The sequence below is a fragment of the Mus musculus genome, chromosome 9 (assembly GCF_000001635.26).
Source record: "Mus musculus strain C57BL/6J chromosome 9, GRCm38.p6 C57BL/6J".
Taxonomy (NCBI): Eukaryota; Metazoa; Chordata; class Mammalia; order Rodentia; family Muridae; genus Mus; species Mus musculus.
In genome coordinates, this window is record NC_000075.6 from 41,596,343 (window position 1) to 41,616,102 (window position 19,760).

The window sequence follows — 19,760 nt, forward strand, 5'->3', positions numbered from 1 at the left end:
TGAGAGAGAGAGAGAGAGAGAGAGAGAGAGAGAGAGAGAGAGAGAGAGAGAGAGAGATATTTCCTTGCCATTTTCCTTTCCCTTCAACGAGGAAGCTCAGAAGCACATTTTAAAGTCATTTCACATTCTGCATTGTCAAAATGTCAGGCAACCCATCCTTAACAGATGTGTATATGTGTGTACATGTGTTTGCATGTGTGTGTAATTATTTTTATTAATCTATATGCATAACTTAGTTCATGCATATATTGGCCACCAGCTGCTGCTTCAACGCTTTGAGACATTTGTTTTCCTGGCTTAACAGAGCCCAGTGAATTTTTATGATGTAGCAGAGCTAATAGTGAGGGAGTGAGGCTCATCATGTTGAAGAGTGCCAAGTGGCATGTCTGTGCTTAGAGAGGAGGGATGGCTGAAGAAAGAACTTAGAATAAGATCCACTAGTAACATATATATGTTACTGTATATAATATGTGAATATCACTAGGTATATATATTACTAATATGTATTGTACATAATGATATGTATATATCAGTATCATATGTACATATAACAATTATATGTTACTAATATATAGAAAATATATATAAATAATGTGTACACATACTTATATATCTCATCTTGGGCATAAGACTTAAGCCCAGTTTTGGTTATATCCTTTGTTCCTAATTAGGTGAGTTTTTAAACCTTGCATACCAGAAACCTCTCACTGTAGGCTCCTCCTCTGTACTGTCTGGTCACTGTTTTGTAGTAACAACCGACAAAAGACCAGTATGATTTCCCACATCAGTGAATCTGATTCACTTTTAACTTGAGATAAATTCAAGTACTAAAGGGAGCCTTGAAAGAGTTCATCTTCTGGCTGCTGCTCAGATGGATTAAGCCACTTGCCATGGGGATTGTGAATGTGTTTCTAATGCTCCATGGAGCCAGGTGCCAGGCAGAGGGTGGGAGCATCGAAACCATAGTGTCCTAGCGCTGAAATAAAGTTAACAAAAGGCCAGTTGCACTATGATACATACTCCAGCCCATGAGCATTTCTTGGGCCCTGCAGATGTTCTTAACTCTTACCAGAGTGTGCTAACTAGTGGGAAAGCGTGACACAGCCAACGCCAGCGTCATCACCGTATCATACACACCCCAAGAGCAGAATCCTCTTCAGCTTCTTGCTTTACCAGAAAGTGCCATGGGCACATGAACTCACAAAACACTACCACGGTTAGAGAACAATGGGTTAGGAATTTAGATGGTACTTGACAAACTTGAATCAATCAACTATCTCACCCCTTAGTGGGGAGAATTTCCAGTCCTATGATGGACCATGAAGGCCTAAAGGTGTTGACAATGTCATTTTCATGACTGTAAGGCCCTCAGTTCTAGGTTCAATTGTATTACTGTAGTTTGAATATGTTTCTTTTTTCTCCCAGGGTTCATGTGTCCCCCAAGGTGACCTTGGGGGTTCTGTGGTTTGGAACTTTTAAGATGTGAATATCTTAAGCTATTGGGGGGATGTGCCTTTAGAAGGAAGAAGGTTTTTCTTGTGGAAGCCTGATTAGTTCTCAAAAGATTATAACAAAAGCCAGAGCCTGAGTCTACCTAATCTCTCCTACTGTTTCAGGTGTTCACCTCCCCCTCCCCCATGCTTCTGCCAGAAAGTGCTGCAGCCAAGAGAAGGTCCCCCTAAGAGCCTACAGTGTGTTATAGGAGCCTCTAGCTTCCAAACCTGTGAGGCAAAGAAACCACCTTTCTTCCTAAAGTAATTGCTGGCACAATTACTGAAAACAGACGAGTCCACTTATCAGTAACTATTTTTTTTTCACAGCATTTTGAACTTGACTCAGCTTTTACATAAAATGGGAAACACAGTAGTTGACATATTTATTTTGCAAAAATTTTAATAGTAATACCACCCCCCACCCCTGCCACACACACATACTTTACAGACACTTGTAAACATTAGAAAAGTGAATGTGGCTTTCAGAACTAACTACGTGGATGATTTGGCCAAATTTCCCTTTAATTCCAGGCTCACAAACTTTCAGTGGTGAGGAAGCTACCCACACTCACATCCCTGCTCAGAAATCCCAGCCCAGATGGTTAAAATACATGTTCCCTCAATTGAACCACAAAGACCTCCTCCATATGCCCTCAGATAACACATCTGATCACCTTTCTGTTTGTCTATCCTTCAGATATTTAAAGAGAAAGCAGGACATCCCTTCCAGGGTCTTCTCTTCATCGGGTGACACATGCTTAGCACTTGACCCACAGTGCCAACACTAACCCCTTTATCATCCTTGTGGGCTTCACACCTGTGTGTCTCCCTGGGCCCTGGAATCTGCTTCTCTGAACTAGATGCAGTTTTGTAGAAGAAATGCATTCACAAAGAGAAAGTTGAGCAACGGTGGCCAAGTTTTACATTTCTATGATTAAAGATTAATATTCATTTTTGCAACATTTAACATTATCAACCCCCTACTACCTTACTACATGAGTACTACAGGACTCTGTGTTATACTTTATACATGCCCCTGCAGAACAACCATTTCTTTATCCTTAGGTTCCGGTCAAATTCAAAGTATTTTCTTTCACTTTATTGTGCGTATGCATGTGACCAGGTACACTGGTCTGTGATGGTACCCCCCCCCCATGCAGTCTGTGCGTGGAGGCCCTAGGACACCGTGAGTATCATTTCTCAAGCACAGTTTGTCTTTTCGTCTTTCTTAGATGTGGTCTCTCCCTGGTCTGGAGCATGCCAGCTAGGGTAGACTTCTGCCAGCAAGCCACACAGATTCACCTGTCTCCCTCTCCGCACAGCCGGAATGAGAAATATTTATCACTATGCCTGGCTTTTAAAATGTGTGCCATGCAGACTAAACTCGGCTCTTCCTTTATGACAGGCAAGCGTCTTGCTGACTGGGCGTTGTATCTCTCTATGTCCCAGCCTTTTCCCCAAAATAAGTAGGTTGGCTATGTTAAATATTTCTCTAAGTTTTCTAATTCACCAGATTCACTCAAATTTACCCCATAGAAGCAAAATGTAAGTGACTTGTTCAAGTTATAGCTCCAGATAATATTGCACCATAAAATTGTATCAGAAAAATCATTTCAAGTGTGTGTGTGTGTGTGTGCATAAGCAATTACATACATATCCTTCAGCTATTTTAAGAGAAAATGATGTGCCTTCCTGCATCGTCCCTTCCCTGGGCCTGGAAAGACACATCTTATATATTCTGAAAGTGGCAAGTGCAAGCTGGTTGGATCAGCACTTTGCTTCAGCTAACTAAAAGAGGGAAAAATTCCATCTTTGAGGAATGGAGTCAGCCACCACAATTCTAGATGTGTTTAGTAACTGTACCTGCCTCTCTCTTGTTCTCTTGTTGAGGTTAATAAATAGTCCTTTGTGAAAGAGGAATTTTAGAGCAAGTGGCACCAGGATTCTTATGCCCTCAAGGAAAAAAAAAACTCGAGTAACAGTCTATCTGACCTCAAAATACATCTTTCTAGTTTCTCTGTGAGTGAAGATTGTGCATATGAGTGGAGGGAGTGGTGGAAGGTGGCTGGGGTCTGGTACCTACCCAAGTGATTTAGTTACAGAGTGCTCAAGGGAGCTCATGAGAAGGTATTTCAACTGACTTCAGATTCTCTAAATAATTTGAACACCATGAAAAAAGCCCTTACACAGTCTGGCCCCAGAGGATGAAATTCTTGCAAGTCTCCAGGGGGTCTGCCTAGGCTATCAGGTGACAGCAGAATCTAGAAGCTTCAAAAACCCTGTTCCATGTTTTTTTCTTGCTCTTCCTGGGTTGAGACTTGGCAACTTGCTTCTCCTGTTTGCTAGTGTTATTCATTCTCCCTCCTTCCCTCCCTCCCTCCCTCCCTTCCTCCCTCCCTCCCTCTCTCTCTTTCCCTTCCTTCCTTCCCTCTCCCCGTCTCTGTCTTTTCCTGTCTTTCTCCCTCCCTTATTTTCTCTTTCTTTTAAGAAAAGATGTATCCATTTATGATTTTATGTGTATGTGTGAATGCCTGCATGTATGTGTGCACCACACGAGTGCCTGTGCCTGCTGCCCACAGAAGCCAGAAGTCATCGGTTCTCCTGGAGCTGTAGTTGCAGGTGAGCTCTCCAGGACTTCACACTAACACACAGCAAAAAGCTACAACTCTTTGGGTGTGGTGTCTGCGTGGCTTCATTTCTTGTTGTGCTACTGCTCTCTTGAGAGGTCACCTTTTTTACTATGTAAATATGTCCTATCATCATACCAGCACATGTAGAGAGAATCGTCTGTCTCTGCCTGAATTTTATTTGAGAGAAAAACATGAAAAGAGAAAAAAGGGGGAGGGGAAAGAAGGGAAGGAGGAAGAAAAGGAAGAGGAAGACTTCCTGAGATGGAGCCTAAGCTGACCTTTTGTTTGAATTCCTTTGCACATGTCATTTTGCTCCCTAGTACCTAAGTGGGGGGGGGGTGAGGGAGCACTGTCAGACCCATGGAGTCCCTTCTTCCCTTCCAAAGGTCTGCACTGGTCACACTCAGGGTCTCACTACATCAAGCTCCTCACAACCGACACTCAGGTTCAGGAAGTGACCTTGTAGGGCAGCTAGACACTGGCTGCCTGGCCCCACCCAGACCTTTTCATTCAGTACATTTGGGAGAGAGACTGGGCTGGCATTTCTCACAGGTTGCCAGGCTGCCGCTGCAGATCCTGGCAGGACATGCTGGGAACTGCTGCTCCAATTCAAAACCCTCATTTTGTTCTCTCTGAATGTCTCTTCAGTAGGATAAACAATGGCTGTTCCTTTAACCTTCTTCCATGACTCCGATTTCTAGGACTCTTTTGTTTGTTTTTTGGGTTTTGAGAGAAGCTGGATTGAACTCACAGTAGCCCTGACACAATCCCTCACGTATAGGGATCGCTGATGTGAGCCACCACTCTCAGATGCATGGTTATCAGCTATCAAGAGTTCTATGAATTTTTCTAAATCTTTATGTATCAGAATGGCTAGAACCAGATATGGGCCAGTGGCTAACTCTAAGACACCTACTCACAGATGCACACACACACACACACACACACACACACACACACACACACACACACACACACACAGAGGCACAAACTGTTCCCACAGTATCCACTACAATTGACTCCCAAGCTCAGGGTAACCTACTCTTATCCATTACCATGCATGTATAACATCCACAGCTACTATCTCATCTTGATAAATGGGGTACTGGAGGAAAGAGTTGACAACATGAAGTATACAAGACTACATTTGAACTCTTTACTCTCCTGACTCTAGCAGGGATCTTGGATAATTTGTTTTTAATCTTTGAATCCTAAGGTCACAGAATTAAGATAAAATGTCTTGATCTTTTCACATTGCTGAAAAACAAGAAAGGAAAAAAAGAAGAAAGAAAGAAAAAGAGAAAGAAATGAAGGAAGGAAGGAAGGAAGGAAGGAAGAAAGAACAAAAGAAAGAAAGAAAGAAAGAAAGAGAGAGAGAGAGAGAGAGAAAGAAAGAAAGAAAGAAAGAAAGAAAGAAAGAAAGAAAGAAAGGAAGGAAGGAAGGAAGGAAGGAAGGAAGGAAGAAAGGAAGAAAGAAAGGAAGAAAGAAAGAAAAAGGAAAGAACAAAACAGAGAGCTGGGGAGATGTTTCAGTGGATAAAATACTTGCTGAGCAAGCCTTCAGGCCAGGGTTCAGATTTCCAGCACCACATACAAGCCAGGTGAGTGTGGTACCCTACTCACACCTCCCACACAACACTCTCTTTACAGGCAGAGACTGGGGTTCCATGGGTAAGAAGTTCAGCAAGACTAGCAGAGACAGCTAGATCTGGGTGAGAGAGAAACTGCCTCATGAAATACACTGGAGGGTGATTACAGAAGACACCCAATGCTAACTTCTAGCCTTCACACCGATGGCATGCACACTCGTACACACATGCAGCCACACTTTCCCACCAAACACATGCTCGCCACACACATAAACCCAAAATTATTTTAAAGTCATAAATCTATGACTTTAATCTTAATCTTGAGTCCAGCTTGCTATTGGCTGTGTACATAAAACTAAGATGAATTTAGGATTCCACTAAAAGAAGACTAAAGATGTAAATGCTTCCTCTTGAATTCTGTCCTATGTTTGCAATGAATTTTTTAAAACTATGACCCCATCGTTGGCTTTTAGCTTACTAAACGTAATAATCAAGGTGCAGTGTGTCCCCAGGTTTTACCAACTGCAGTAAAACAACTTCCGACTTCATTCTACACATTGACGATGTTCTTCTCCCCTAAATTTACTACTCGTGATGATGACTGGAAATCTGCAGAGCAGGGATTAATATTTTATGCACATTTCCAGAAATAAGTACAATAAGGATCCAAGGGAAAGAAATCCTCAGTGTGCCAGTTTTACTATCTTTCTAATCCCTTGAAGTCTCTGTCTCTTAGCCTCCATGATGCTCTGTCTGCTTTATCATATCCCATCAGGACAAACCAAATGAATAGATTAACAACCGCAAATCTGGATTCAATCTTTTCTTAATGGGTCCTATGGTTTGGTCCCCAAACTACTGTTGTAAAAGTCAAGGCTTTAGTGATTTGACTGGCACACAGAGTATTTGAAGGAATATCATCAAGGAACATCTTTCATCCAAACTAGACTAAGGCAATCAGTTCACATCATTGTAATACACTGCATAGAATTATGTATAAGACAGGTTCATAAATAGCTACTTACTTGCTTGTCCAAAGTAATATAGCAGTTTGTGTTAAACCAAAAGTTTAAAAAAATTATAGAACCAACTGGCTCTGTAGTATTTCAAATATTTGTTGCATACTTTGTATTTAACTCATTCAATAAACATTAAGTGAGGGCTGACTCTGTCCTGGGACACCAACAACAAATAATATGTAACTTAGTCCCCAAAGTGCTCACCCTATGAGAAGAAACAGGCATGCAAAGACATGCAGGTCCTAAGAAACATCCAGTGCCAAGAAAATTAATGCTGTAGGTTCCACCTGCCTGAAAAGAGAAGAAATGTGTAAAGGATGGTAAAAGATGAAATTTGAGAGTCTACCTGAAGGATGGCTGCCCGGTGCCTTTCCTAGCAAGTGAATATCATGAATGTGCTGAGCCAGCATAGATGGTAAATTTTCCATTCCAAAGTCAAATCAAAATGGCTCCAGACGCTCTAGAAGACTGTTACCTCTGACTCCATCCCAACTGTTCTTGTACATAATTATGTCAAGTGCATTAAAACACATGTGCACAAGAGTCACTGGGTGGAGAAGACATGCACTGTCTTTGAGCTGTCTTTCTATTCCTGAGAAAACACATCCACTTCAGTTGAATGTTCATTCCCTGTAATAGCAGAGATGCTTTGCTGTTCAACCATCTAGCTAAATAGATACATCTATGATGCACACACGGAAATGCAGTGTGGACCTATGCATGGCAACCCTCGCTTCTTTTAAACAATGACTCTTCCTCTGAGGCTCCTAGTTAATATCACAGTATATAATGAGCACAGACAAGTCTCTGTACAGTAGAAATGACTTGGCTTATATAGGGATTGAACTTGACTGAGTACCAGGGTCACAGTAGTCCACTGTAAAGTCCTGTGATGGCAGAAAATGGTGTCTTCATGGTTTGAAAAATTTCAATGTCTTTTAAGACACACACCTCCATGCCAGCTGTGTGACTCACACCTGTAATCTTAGCTTTTATGAGGTTGATTCAGGAGGAATGTCATGAATTTAAGACCAGCTTAAGCAACATAAAGAGATCTGGTTTCAAGAAAGCAAAACAAAAACGGACTTCATCTAAGTGTAGATGAAGAAAAGCTTCATGCCAACCCAACAAGTTGAGATAATTTTGAGACATCCTCTCCAAGATGGATCACAGAAGCCTTCTACTGGCCTTTGGAGAAGAGGCCTTTGTCAGTTTTCATTACTTCTTTGCTGAGATTAAAAAAAAAAAAAAAGCCATGCCCAAGATAACTCACAGATGACAGTTCATTTAGACCATGACTCCAGAAGAGTTAAGTGTCCAACACAGTGGGGAAGCACGACAGCAAGCAGCAGACATGGCAGCAGGAAGCCAAGAGACCATATCCTCTATCATAAACAAGAAGCAGAAAGTAAACTGGAAGTGGAGAAGGGCTAAAGCCTCAGTGTTCGCATCTAATGAAGTACTTCCCAAGCAAAGCCGAACTTTCCCAACTGGGCCACCCATTGGAGGCCAAATGTTGAAGGGCCTGAGCCTACTTGGGACATGTCTCATTTAAAACACCAGAGGGAATATAGGTTTGTTAAGTGCTACCCAAACTCCAGAGGTCAAAGGATCATCCTCATTGACCCAATGTCATGGATATTTTAGAAATAGGTTCTGAAAACTTTAAAAGTCCTTACAAAACTAAGTCATTGTAAACAGACATCTGTATATTTTGCATGGGAGCTGGTCTTCATTTTCAACCCACGCCTCCTAGAATACTTAGCCAGGGTGACTGGCTTATTCTCCACTGAGTAAACATGTCCTCCTTCCAGCTTGTGTGTGTATCTGTGAACAGAGTGTGTGAAAGAGCAATAAAGGGAGGGAGAAAACACACACACACACACACACACACACATACACACACACACACACACACACACACACACAGAGAGAGAGAGAGAGAGAGAGAGAGAGAGAGAGAGAGAGAATGAGGCAGAGGAAGCTTAGAATCAAAGCATTAATGAACTCTCATTTGCCAATCTGCATTTGGCTTCAGTGCCAGCGGCAGCCCATTCTCAGCAGTAGGTGGTAAGTGAGGCAGCCACATGTTCCCTAAGTAGCTCTATGTATACATCAGCCACATTCATCTGATTAATAGCTTTTCCTTTTCTTGCATCTGACTAAATATCCAGCCTTGTGAAGTTGCATGAATACTAAAGAATCAATGTCCTTAATATGGCATATTTTTATTGTGTAATTGACACACACCACTTCTTTGTGATAAAACATTTGTGCACATGGCCACTTTACATCAGGATGGGAGCTGCTTTTCAGGAGCCAACAGAGGCAGTGAACTTGGAGGGGATTTGCCCCGGTTTCTCTGTCTCCTTACCCCTGAGCCTCTGCCCAACCCTCTGTTCTCCCATGCCTCCTCCCTTTAGGGCCTCAGGATGCCTCTCTGTACCTACAAGAGAATAACTGATGGATTAATCCTTTTTTAAGATATTATTTAATAAGGTGGGTTCCTCCCATGGGTATTAATGCTTTAATAAAGGAACCTCACAGACTGAAAAGACTTAACAGCTTAGAGAAGCAGTCTCCCAAGACAGATCTTTTGACACACTGGAAGACGTGCGAAGGTGAGAGGAGGAGCCTGGGTAAATCACTTTTATTCGTGTTTCCTAACACCATTTCGCTCTGAGAACCTCCTAAGCAGACAATGCCCCTCTTTTGTTCACGAAGCTTCTGCGCTCTCCATTCTACATTCTTGTTCATCTAGATACTCAGCACGTCCCCCTTACTCTTACCGTCTTCAAGTCCAAGCCCACTGGAGTCTAAATGCACAGGTATAGCCAAGCAGAAATTCTCTCTGCTGTAGGCATCCGTGCGTTATTGTGCCAGCAAAGCTAGACAAATTCATTCAAATCACCTGGGGGAATCCAGTTATAACCAGAGTCTCTGAAGCATACCCGAAGTCTCCCAGAGCCCAGAATACCACTCTATAAACAGCTCACCAGGCATATGAAACTCTTAGTGGACTGTTTCTGTACTCTTGCTGTGCCTTCTCAGTCTCCATTTTTAATTCTTAAGCTATTAATTACTGGAAAAGGACCCTAGCAACTATGAACACAACTCTACCTGCCTTCTTCTTGTCCAAGCACATCCCACAATCCAGGTTATTTGCACAAGTGCAAGGACAACTGTGCTTATAAACCGAATCTAGCTGGAGCCTAAGACACCAAGGCATTGGCCTCACCTCTGACCTTTGGTCCCATCTAACCTTTGTTACTCATTGGACTCCAATCCTTCCTTGCCCCCTAGGGCCAATGATCTCACATTGGCTCAGGGTGTGGATACAGATGTGCCTTGTCACATGGAAGCACACAAGGATTTTCTTTTCTCAAGTTCTAATGCAGAAAGTTAAACTGCAAAAGCAAAATAGTCACAGATAAAGGTTTAAAGGGTTTATTTGTCATGTCCACAAGGGAAACTAATGACATCCTCAACGTCACCTCATTTTTACTTTTTTTTTCTCTCTCTCTCTACATACTCAGGCTTATTATTAATTCATTGCGCTGTTCCTCACCCCCACCGGCATGTCTTATCTCTCTCCTCCTTTATCACTTTCTTCTCTCAACCATTCCTCTAATGGCTTGCCTCCCCTTTCTTTGACACACATTCAGAATTATTAGCATGGATGGCAGTCCACTGTTCATCTGCACACAGTCTTAGAAACGGATTGCAGGGTGCGATGCCGCTAATGGCCACTCTGTTCAGTCCTCTGCCATCAAGCCTCGGCACTCTCCGTAAGTCACTGCTATCATCATTTCAGATCTGAATTGAAACATCAGTTCCCCAAGGAAGTCTTCCATGACCTGCCCCCAATTAGATCTTCTCCCTTTGTTTGTCTTCCCACAACTTGAGGTAATGTCTTTTCCTCTATCATTCATGGTTTGCAGTTATATATTTGGGCTGGGACTTGACAAATGCGTGTTCCATGAACGGGCTATTTGGGCTCAGTGGTGGTGGTGGTGGGAGTGATGGTGATTGTGCAGATATGAGTCTTTCATTCACCACTGCCTCACCCTGCTAGGTCTTGGTTCATTCTTGGCTCATAGTATTGATAAGTGCTAACTCACAGTCACTATTACCAATGCTAACCTTTATGGTCAGCTTGGTCTCATTATAAAACCAAGCCTGACTATAGGAAAGACAGATAAATTAGCTTTTCCATTCCTTCCTTCCTTTATGCATGTTTTATTCCACATAGGTGTCAAACACACACACACACACACACACACACACACACACACACACACTATGATGGTGATGATGGTACTAGAAACAGGAAACAGGAGCAAAATGGAACTATGGTCTCAAAGGAGGAACTTGTCACCATGTGGAGGATAAAAAGTGGAGACTATATGATTATAATTCAAAGCAGAAACAGCCTGCTATCTAAGAGAGCTGGAATTGGTATCTGGAAATGGTTCATGTCCGGGTGGAGGAGTAGTCTCCTGTAGCTGGCTTGCAAATTAGAGAGGACTGGACAGGTGGAGGTGGGAAGGCCGTGTTGATCATGTGACCTCCAGCACACATGTTTTCATTGATCCCTGGTTGTGGGGGACATCCAGTGTTTGGGATAGTATGGCTATAGACCAAGTCCTGGTGTTTATATGACAAGCACTTTGCCTTCAGTTAAAGACTTGGCATTTGCATGATCACTGTTGGTTTAGTCCTGACCTCTTGAAATAAATGGTTGGCTCCTCATCCATCTTTTAGAGCTGGGACTCCTGACTTCTATTTTCAGAAGAGAACAATAAAACTTGTAAGTGACGGAATGGATTTCCAAACCTCACTCTTTTCTGTCCAAGATGGAACTGACATTTGGTTCATCGACTCTTTCACTTTTAAAAAGAATGAGTAAGTGAAAAATTTCACTGCAGCAGTAACAACCTAATGAATCCTTGCTGTTCATATATGCCATGAGATTGTGTGTGTGTGTGTGTGTGTGTGTGTTATGTTGCATATGTATGCTTGTGTGCAGGTATAAACACCCATGATTTGAAGACAGAAGCTGAAGGATGATGGAGGGAGACTTCTAGTGTTTCCCATTTTCTTTTTTGCCACAAAGTGGATCACTAAGCCAGATTGCCATTTCACCTGGCCAGCAAGCTCCCAAGATCCACCTGTCTTACCTCCTCCCCTCCAAAAGCTACAGTTGCAGGCTTGTGCAGTCATGGCCAGCTGGTCATGAATGCTGGGGGCTTGGGCTCAGCAACTCTTGCTTTGACATAGAGGGCTTTTAGCCACCAAGTCACCTCTCCAGCCTTCCAAATGTTGTATGCACAGAGTAAGTCCATGACCACAGACATTAGTGACCTCTTGGATACAGATGAGGAAGCAGCCACAAGAAGTTTTAAGAAGTATGCTTTGTCATGGAGCCAGTAAGCAAAAGCAGCTGGGTAGAAATGCCAACAGTTCCACTAGGGCCTGAGACAACAGTCTAAGCCAAGATGTGTGTATGTGTGTGTATGAATTTGTATATGTATATATATATATGAACATTCATATATAAACATACACATATATGAATTTACATATATGTATATAAGTGTATATCAATATGTACACACATATATAAATATACATGTATATATGTGTATATATATAAATTCTATATAATGAGTATATATGATATATTACATATATCAATATTTTTATATATGGATATATACTCATATATATTAGATAATAAATATATATGTATACACACATATATACTTATGAATATATATATATATACACACATATATATATTCATTGTCTCATATGCAATAGCTGCTCAATAAATGCCCAAATGTCAGTTCTATCTTTGATACCAGCTAGTACTGTGTACATCAATTTGCCATCTATGGTCTATTCACCAGATGCTCAAACATAGAACGTCATCCCTTGACTATGTCTGAACATCACACATCTATGTTTGGTCCCTTAGCCCTTGCAATGCCATGCTTCTATGTTCATTTTCTGTTCTGTTTCCCACCATGTCCCACCTTCCCCATTCTAGACAAAGACAACATTTGCTTTTCTGTGTCTCTGCTCATCACAATAGGTTCACATTACAACACTGGGGGAGTGAGACTTCTGTGGACTTATCATTTCTCTCCCAGCTCCACATGTGCCTCCAGGGACTCAGAAAAAAAATCTTTTGGCATGGAAGCAATTCATCCAAAATGTCACTGAAAGACATTGAGTTAAAAAAAAATAAAACAAGTAGCCATTGTAGACCCACCCACATTTCACATGTGTCTTGTTTAGGACCCACAACAATCTAGCTAAGACTTTTCTTCCTGGGTCCAGGGAGACTGAGTTTTTGTAGGAGACTTTGCATTTGATCCCAGAACCCAAGTGAAAGAGTTGGGCACAGTGGCACACTCGCTTAATTCTAACGATGGGAGACAGATACGGGATGGATCCTAAGGTACCCTGGTGAAGTAGCTTTGCTTAATTGGCGCACTCCAAGTCATAGGGAAACCTGTCTCAAAAGCAAAACTAGAAGGATAGTGCCCGAGGAACATCACCTAAAGTTGTCATCTGTATACATATGGACATGCATAGTAACAGGTACGTGCGCATATACACACGTGTGATAACACACACACACACACACACACACACACACACACACACACACACACACGGTGGGGTAGTTTCATGGAAGGGAACTCAAGCTCAGAAAGTGAAGTTGCCTGCTATCAGGAGTTGGTAGGAATACTACAGTCTGAAGGCAGACTCTACAGTATCATTCCATAGCTCATGTGTTTTATGGGCAGACATTTTTAAGTGTCCACTATGAGCCAAGCATTCTGTTAAGACCTGAGGATGTGCCAATGCAATAAGCTGACCACGACCCATCTGCAGGGTGCTCGCTGCAGAGAGACACATGGCTAGTGAGAACACTGAATGTGATAATTTTTTTATTTATTTTTTGTCCAGGAAAAAGATGAGGTAAGTGTGCTCCCAGGTGTTCCAAAAGTGGTAAATAATGAAAAACTTCCTTAGGAATACATCACACTTAATAAAGCAATTATTCCTATCCCTTCCTCCTTATTCCTCAGATTTTTTTTTAACTCTCATTATTAAAGGGTTTCTTTGAACAATTATAGTTTTTAATGGGGTGTAAATCATAGAATTGTTCCTACTACAAACTCTGAACCTTTTGACAGACATCATTTTAGGCATATAGAAGTTCAGAAAAAAACAGCCAGCCATAGTAGTATCATGCAATATGTGAGCTAGAAATGGAGAGGGCTCATTTCCGCCCTCCTGAGCCCCCTTTGCATGAGCTCAGGGAAACCCAGCTCACAGAAGAGTCAGCTCTGAAGTGGCAGCAGCAGGCTGTGGGCCGCAAAGACTTTGTGCCCTGGTCTTGTTTACAATTTGTCTGAGGCTTCTTGAGCTCAGCCCAGCCAGATGGACCCTTCCTCTCAAATATCAGACCTGATCTTTTCAAATAAAACAGTACAAAGCACATTAAAAGCTTTGATCCAACTGTTTACTTTGTATTTGTGTGTGTTGGGGAAATGAGGACAAAGGAAGGATTTATTAGGCCTTGCTGTGGGTGGCCAGTGCAACCACTGGGCATGTGAGGGGGAAATTTTTGGAGGACGGCACCGGCACATTTTGGACACTTGTCAGTATCCGGATGCCTGGTGCTTTAGCTAACATCTGTCAACTGCTCTGAGGGCCTCGTTCTTTATTTCAGCCTTCATTTCCATCAAGGGAAAGGTCCCAAATGAGGGGTCCAGAGCTGATCAGTCATTTTCTGTGGCCTAGGACAGGTGGGGGAGTCAGGTCTTAGGACTCAGACAGTTTTGTGCCATCTCTGGGTGATCAACTTGCCTTTTCATAAGTGACTTCATATCTTCAAAGTACCCCATGTGGGATAACCTATTTAATCCACATCCTTCCGAAACAGGTGTGTGCACTCTCTCTTTCATACACACAGCACAAACATACATGACACAGCTATGTCCATGTTCTGATCACAAGAAGGAAGAATCTCATGAGCTCAGAAGCCCTCGAATTCCTGTAGAGTAGGTGCGCTTTGCCCTGTTTAGAGATTTAAAAAAAAATGCAGTAGGTCAGAGAAGTTAGTAACTGGCTCTTTGATGCTAAGCCCTGATATGCACTATCATATCACCAAAGGAAGGGCTGAGATAGGACTCATACCAAATATCTTGGTCCCAAGATGTGTTTAATTTGTGCTTCATCTTCTGAAGTTACAAGACTTAGCTCCTGCTGGGGTGTTTGCTCTCTACCTGCTGAAATTTCTTAGCCTATACCGAATATCCAATGTAAGTACAACCACTCTCAGGGCACACTCCTTTAGGTCTGCCTTCTTGCTTTTTTTGTGTGTGTGTTTAGTAGAGACTGGAAACATCTCTGAGACAAACTGCAATGAAGATTTTTGAGATGGAATAAACAGTCAGAATACATAACACTCTGAAGTGGCTGGCTACCTTCCCCTGAGATGGAGCAGATCTGTAGTGTTCTCTTAGCTCCAGGGAAGAGGAATGCTCGTTAGCCAGCATCCAGTGTCTGGAGCCTATACAACCACAGGGGCAAATAGGGAATTGTCTTCCTGCTCAGCTCTAGGTCTCCCAGCCTCCCCCCCCCCGCCCCCCGCCCCTCGCAGATAAAACTGTTGCACATGCAGCCTATGGTCTCTGGAGAGTCCCAGGAAAGGACCATGGAAAGGAACTTAGAAATTCCAGAGCAAACTCAACACATAAAGCTCAATGAACTGCCATGTTTAATGAAATTAACTGACTTAAAACAAAAACAGAGTCGAGGACCCCAGTGATCTCTAGATTTTAAAAAAGAAAGAAAACCTTTTGGAGAAAAGAGATTTAAAAAGAGCATAACAAAACATTTTTTTTTCACGTTCATCAAATAGTGTTTTGAAATATCCGGTTGTTGTGTGGGAGAGACCGGGAGAGGCTGGGGAGGACTGGGCCACTGTAATTTAATTGCTTGTAATCTAACTTCGCTTTTTGTCCCTATTTTTCTTCCTTTCTTTCTTTTCTTCTTCTTCTTCTTTTTTTGTATCAGTTAATCTGTTGGTTACATTTTCAGCTTTTCTTTGCTTCTGGTTTCATTTTCAGATGAAAAAAAAATGCTAGGCACACAGGGCTGCTGTCTGGTTGCCATGGTGACCACAGCCTATTATCCTGCCTTGTCATTCATCAAGAAAGAATTGCACTTGACAGAGGCAGAGGGAAATGCCTGCAGTCTGCAGCATAGGAAGGGGGGAAAAAAGCTTTTCTTGTCTTCTATATACGTAAAGGCCCTTTAATGCCCGTTTAGTTACATGTTTTATTTAGCATTATTTATTACTTGTAACGCTGATAATTGATACCTGTAAAAATACAACCCCTCCCTTCAATGTATTTAACGTGCAATTTGTCCATTTGCTTTGCTTTGCTTTTCCCATTTCAGACCCATAACTGGTGTTACACCCCCACTCCCTGCCACCACAAATACTGAGTCCATTCCAGGAATAGAAACCGCCGAAGGATTACATTCTCCACGGAGAACGATCTCTATGAAGGTAGCTAACCGAGCCAGCTTTTCCCCTTTTATAAGCAACAGTTCCTGTGTCTTGCTGCTCCTAAAACTGATGAGTGCTGTGTATGACCAATGAATAATTGAATCTAACTACTGATTAAATTATTTCTCCAGGTGTGCAATGTCTGTGAAATACGGTGCCAACAAAAGAATTCCAAACTGTGGCAGTCTTTTCATGAGATAATCACATATAAAATCAGGATTGTTTCTTTTACAAATGGGAGTCTACGACGAATCCATTGTTCTTCAAAGGCAGGAAAGGGCTCTTACTTATTATTGGGCTAGTCCTCATTACGGCCACCTGAATGAATCCAAAGTACTTCCAAAAATAAATGGTTTCATGACTTTTGTATGTTTAAACACCTAGGCTTTTGTTTATTTTTTCAAGTCTGATATTTTCCACCTCATTATTCACCTCTTAAAACGTCTGTATCCGGCTGGGCCATTTTAAACAAGTTTGCTGATGGCTTGCTTTGCCCTCCTGGAATTGTTTGGTTTCCTTGTTAAGGTGAAGAATGTTGTAAAAGGGGCAGTCTCCTAAGTTGTGACCTCAAAGGGTGGTGTCTGAATCTCTCCTCTTTTGTGTCTGATCAGGAAGAAGATGGACAATGTCTATACGCCATCTTCAGTTGGTAACGCTGTGGCAGTTAGCATAACCAGTGCTAGGCAAGATTCAACCGCACTGGCTGCGGTATGCGTGGCCAACCGGAGTGAGGACAAATCCCATTCCGTCTGAAGACTGTCTCCTGCCAGAGATCAAATGCAGCTCGCACATACATGACACCAAGCAGAAGCAAGTACTATTCCATTACAAATGAAGCAGAGAGAGCCAGAATTATTTGGTCAGCTTGGTATTCAAAATGGTTGAGATTCTGACCTTCCCACTCCTTCCTTAATTATCTTGATAATTTTGGCAAGAGGAGGTTTGTGGGGTGGAGAGGGATAATTCTGAAAGAATTAAATAATTATAGCAGTCAGGAAATCCATCCAGGGTTTTATAAATTCCTGCATAATAGTTCAAAATCTCTTGATTTTTCATCGTGTATAAGCTAAATTCATTAGCACATACCTTAGATCATCTGTTAGATGCCTAGCAGTGTAAAAACACAGGGCCTGTGAAGTGTTTTTTTTGGTTTTGTTTTGTTTTTAATCTTGACTTTTACAGAATAAAAACTACCACCACCAACAACAACAAGAGAACAGACATGTTGCATTTAAAATTGTACCTATTTCTTTCTGGCTCTCAGCTTTTCTTTTAATGCCGCAGTAATACCACTGTTCATTTCCTGTTCAACTTCAAACCTACCTTTTGATTCTTCCAATGTCCCTTAGGCTAATGTTTTCACAAAGAATGAAATGAACAGACAGAAACAATTAAGTGAGCAGATACAGTGAAAAGGAACACCGGCTGCCGCTTTCACACGACTGGAAGTGTAGGAATGAATTCTGCTTGGAATCTGATCCTCCAGCCACAGGGCTTTTGCTGCTCACATCATTTTTCTTCTGCAAACCCCCCTCAGCCCCCAGTGTACTGCACGCCACTTTTCCTTTATGGAAGGAAAAGATCGAGGCACACAAAGAAAGGCCCAAATACTCACAGGCACGGGAAATATTTTCTCTGCCTGTTACTAGGACCGGATAAGCTCCAAGAAAGAAAATCCACCTAGATATTTTAAACTGGGGAATGTCTCCCCAAAGCCTGGTAAATGTTCACATGTGTCTTCATGAAATTTGTAATATGGATTGTTTACACAGCCCTGATTGAGGGCATGAGCACCATTAAAAAGGATCAAGTCGGTTTAGGGATGGAAAATTGTAGAAACCAGAGCTGTTATCCACAAGGAGAAGTGTAGGTTTTGGTTTCTTTGAAACAATAATACGCAGGACTTGATATTAAAAGGTATTTCAACAGCCAAGAGTAAGCTGTTGGTGACCCTTCGAAGTTCTATAAGGAATCAACAAGGTGGTAAGTCACTCTCCTCAAACAGGTCTGAAGGCAAGTGTTGATGACATGGCTGGGGCTCTATGACATCTCCTTCTCTCTCTTTCCAGTAGCACACTAAGAGATTTTCCATGGCGGGAGCTCGGCACTCCTGGAGTGGGGTTTACTTTGTTCAGGCGTTGTGTTGGTATTTGAGGAGACTGGCTACAACTCCACAAGGCGGTTGCTGAGGATGGAGCCTCTGTGTATCTCAGAAGACTGCAGTTCTTACTGCTAGGAGACTGCATGGCTAGTTCCCTCTGAGTTAAGCTTCTATTTTTGAAGCCCAGATGCAATAAGGAGGTGCCTATGATAGACACAGAATACAAACCCCACACAGCTTAAAGCTGGCAGATGTCTTCTGCAAAACGATGCCACACCTTGACCCTGAATGAGGAAGAAGGCAGGGATCCATAGGATTATCCGGAGTGGAAAACATGGCTTCCACTTCTAATTTGTTTTTTAAAAACGGAATCATACCTATGAATTTCTTAATAAAATATCTTTCTTGTAAAATGTAGTCATTGTATTTTTATTGTTGTTGTGATGGGAATGTATCTTTTAATGCCATGGAATAGTTTAATGCTGAAATAGCAAAGGGCTAGAGACAGCTGGAGTAAACATAAAACAGCTATATACTGATATTACAATGGATTTTTTTTTTAACTTGAGATTCCAGGATGGGTAAAATTCTCACTACACCAAATGGCTGGTTCCATGGAAATTGACCACACGTAATAGGGAGTGTTTCCCTGGAAAACCAGGCACGTTATATCACTTGAAAGACCTACTGCCTCCTCTTTGTTATTTACTTCTTTAAAACCTACAAATAAAACACCTAAGGAGTGTAGCGATATGGAGCACTCCAGTAAGGCATTCTTTCAGAATTTATAAACAGTTCCAGAAGCAGTTAAATTAATGAGTTTTCAGCTGTCTGTGCAGAACTTAAGCAAAACAGGATTTTTCTACCAGGCATATTAAGATCACTTGATCATCACCATGCTTGTCTTTTTGACACACACAGAAGAGGCGAAGCTAAAATGTCTCTGAATGGTTGTTCCAGTATAGCATTAAAAGCTAAAATGGCCAGACAGAAACCAAAGAATAAGAGATAGGTCAGGGTGACAGTAGACAAAAGATCATTAAAAAGAACCTACTGAAAGTGCCTATAGTATCACAATTATATGTCTAAGTATGAGATTATAATACATTGGGGAACAAAAGAACCTACTGACATAGATCTTATGAAACCTGTAAGTCCACAGTGACTTACCTAAAGATCTATCCTGAACCCATGATGAGACATTGTTCGGGAAGATCTTTATGGACTTTATAGCACAGAGGAGCTCTCAAAAGAAGAGCTTCATTGATAACAAGGGGTCTCAAGTCCAATAACACAACTCCTTCTAAGAGACTATGGAGAGACAAGGCAC

The 19,760-nt window shown here is 41.8% G+C and overlaps 1 long non-coding RNA gene across 1 annotated transcript in view; it reads left to right on the forward strand.

Moving 5' to 3' along the window:
* Mir100hg (Mir100 Mirlet7a-2 Mir125b-1 cluster host gene) overlaps positions 1-18,843 on the forward strand; it is a 238,660-nt gene extending 219,817 nt beyond the window's left edge. The window contains exon 4 of the long non-coding RNA NR_131930.1: positions 16,218-18,843. This is a non-coding gene — a long non-coding RNA (Mir100 Mirlet7a-2 Mir125b-1 cluster host gene). The remainder of the gene's footprint in view (positions 1-16,217) is intronic.
* The last annotated feature ends 917 nt before the right edge of the window (positions 18,844-19,760 follow it).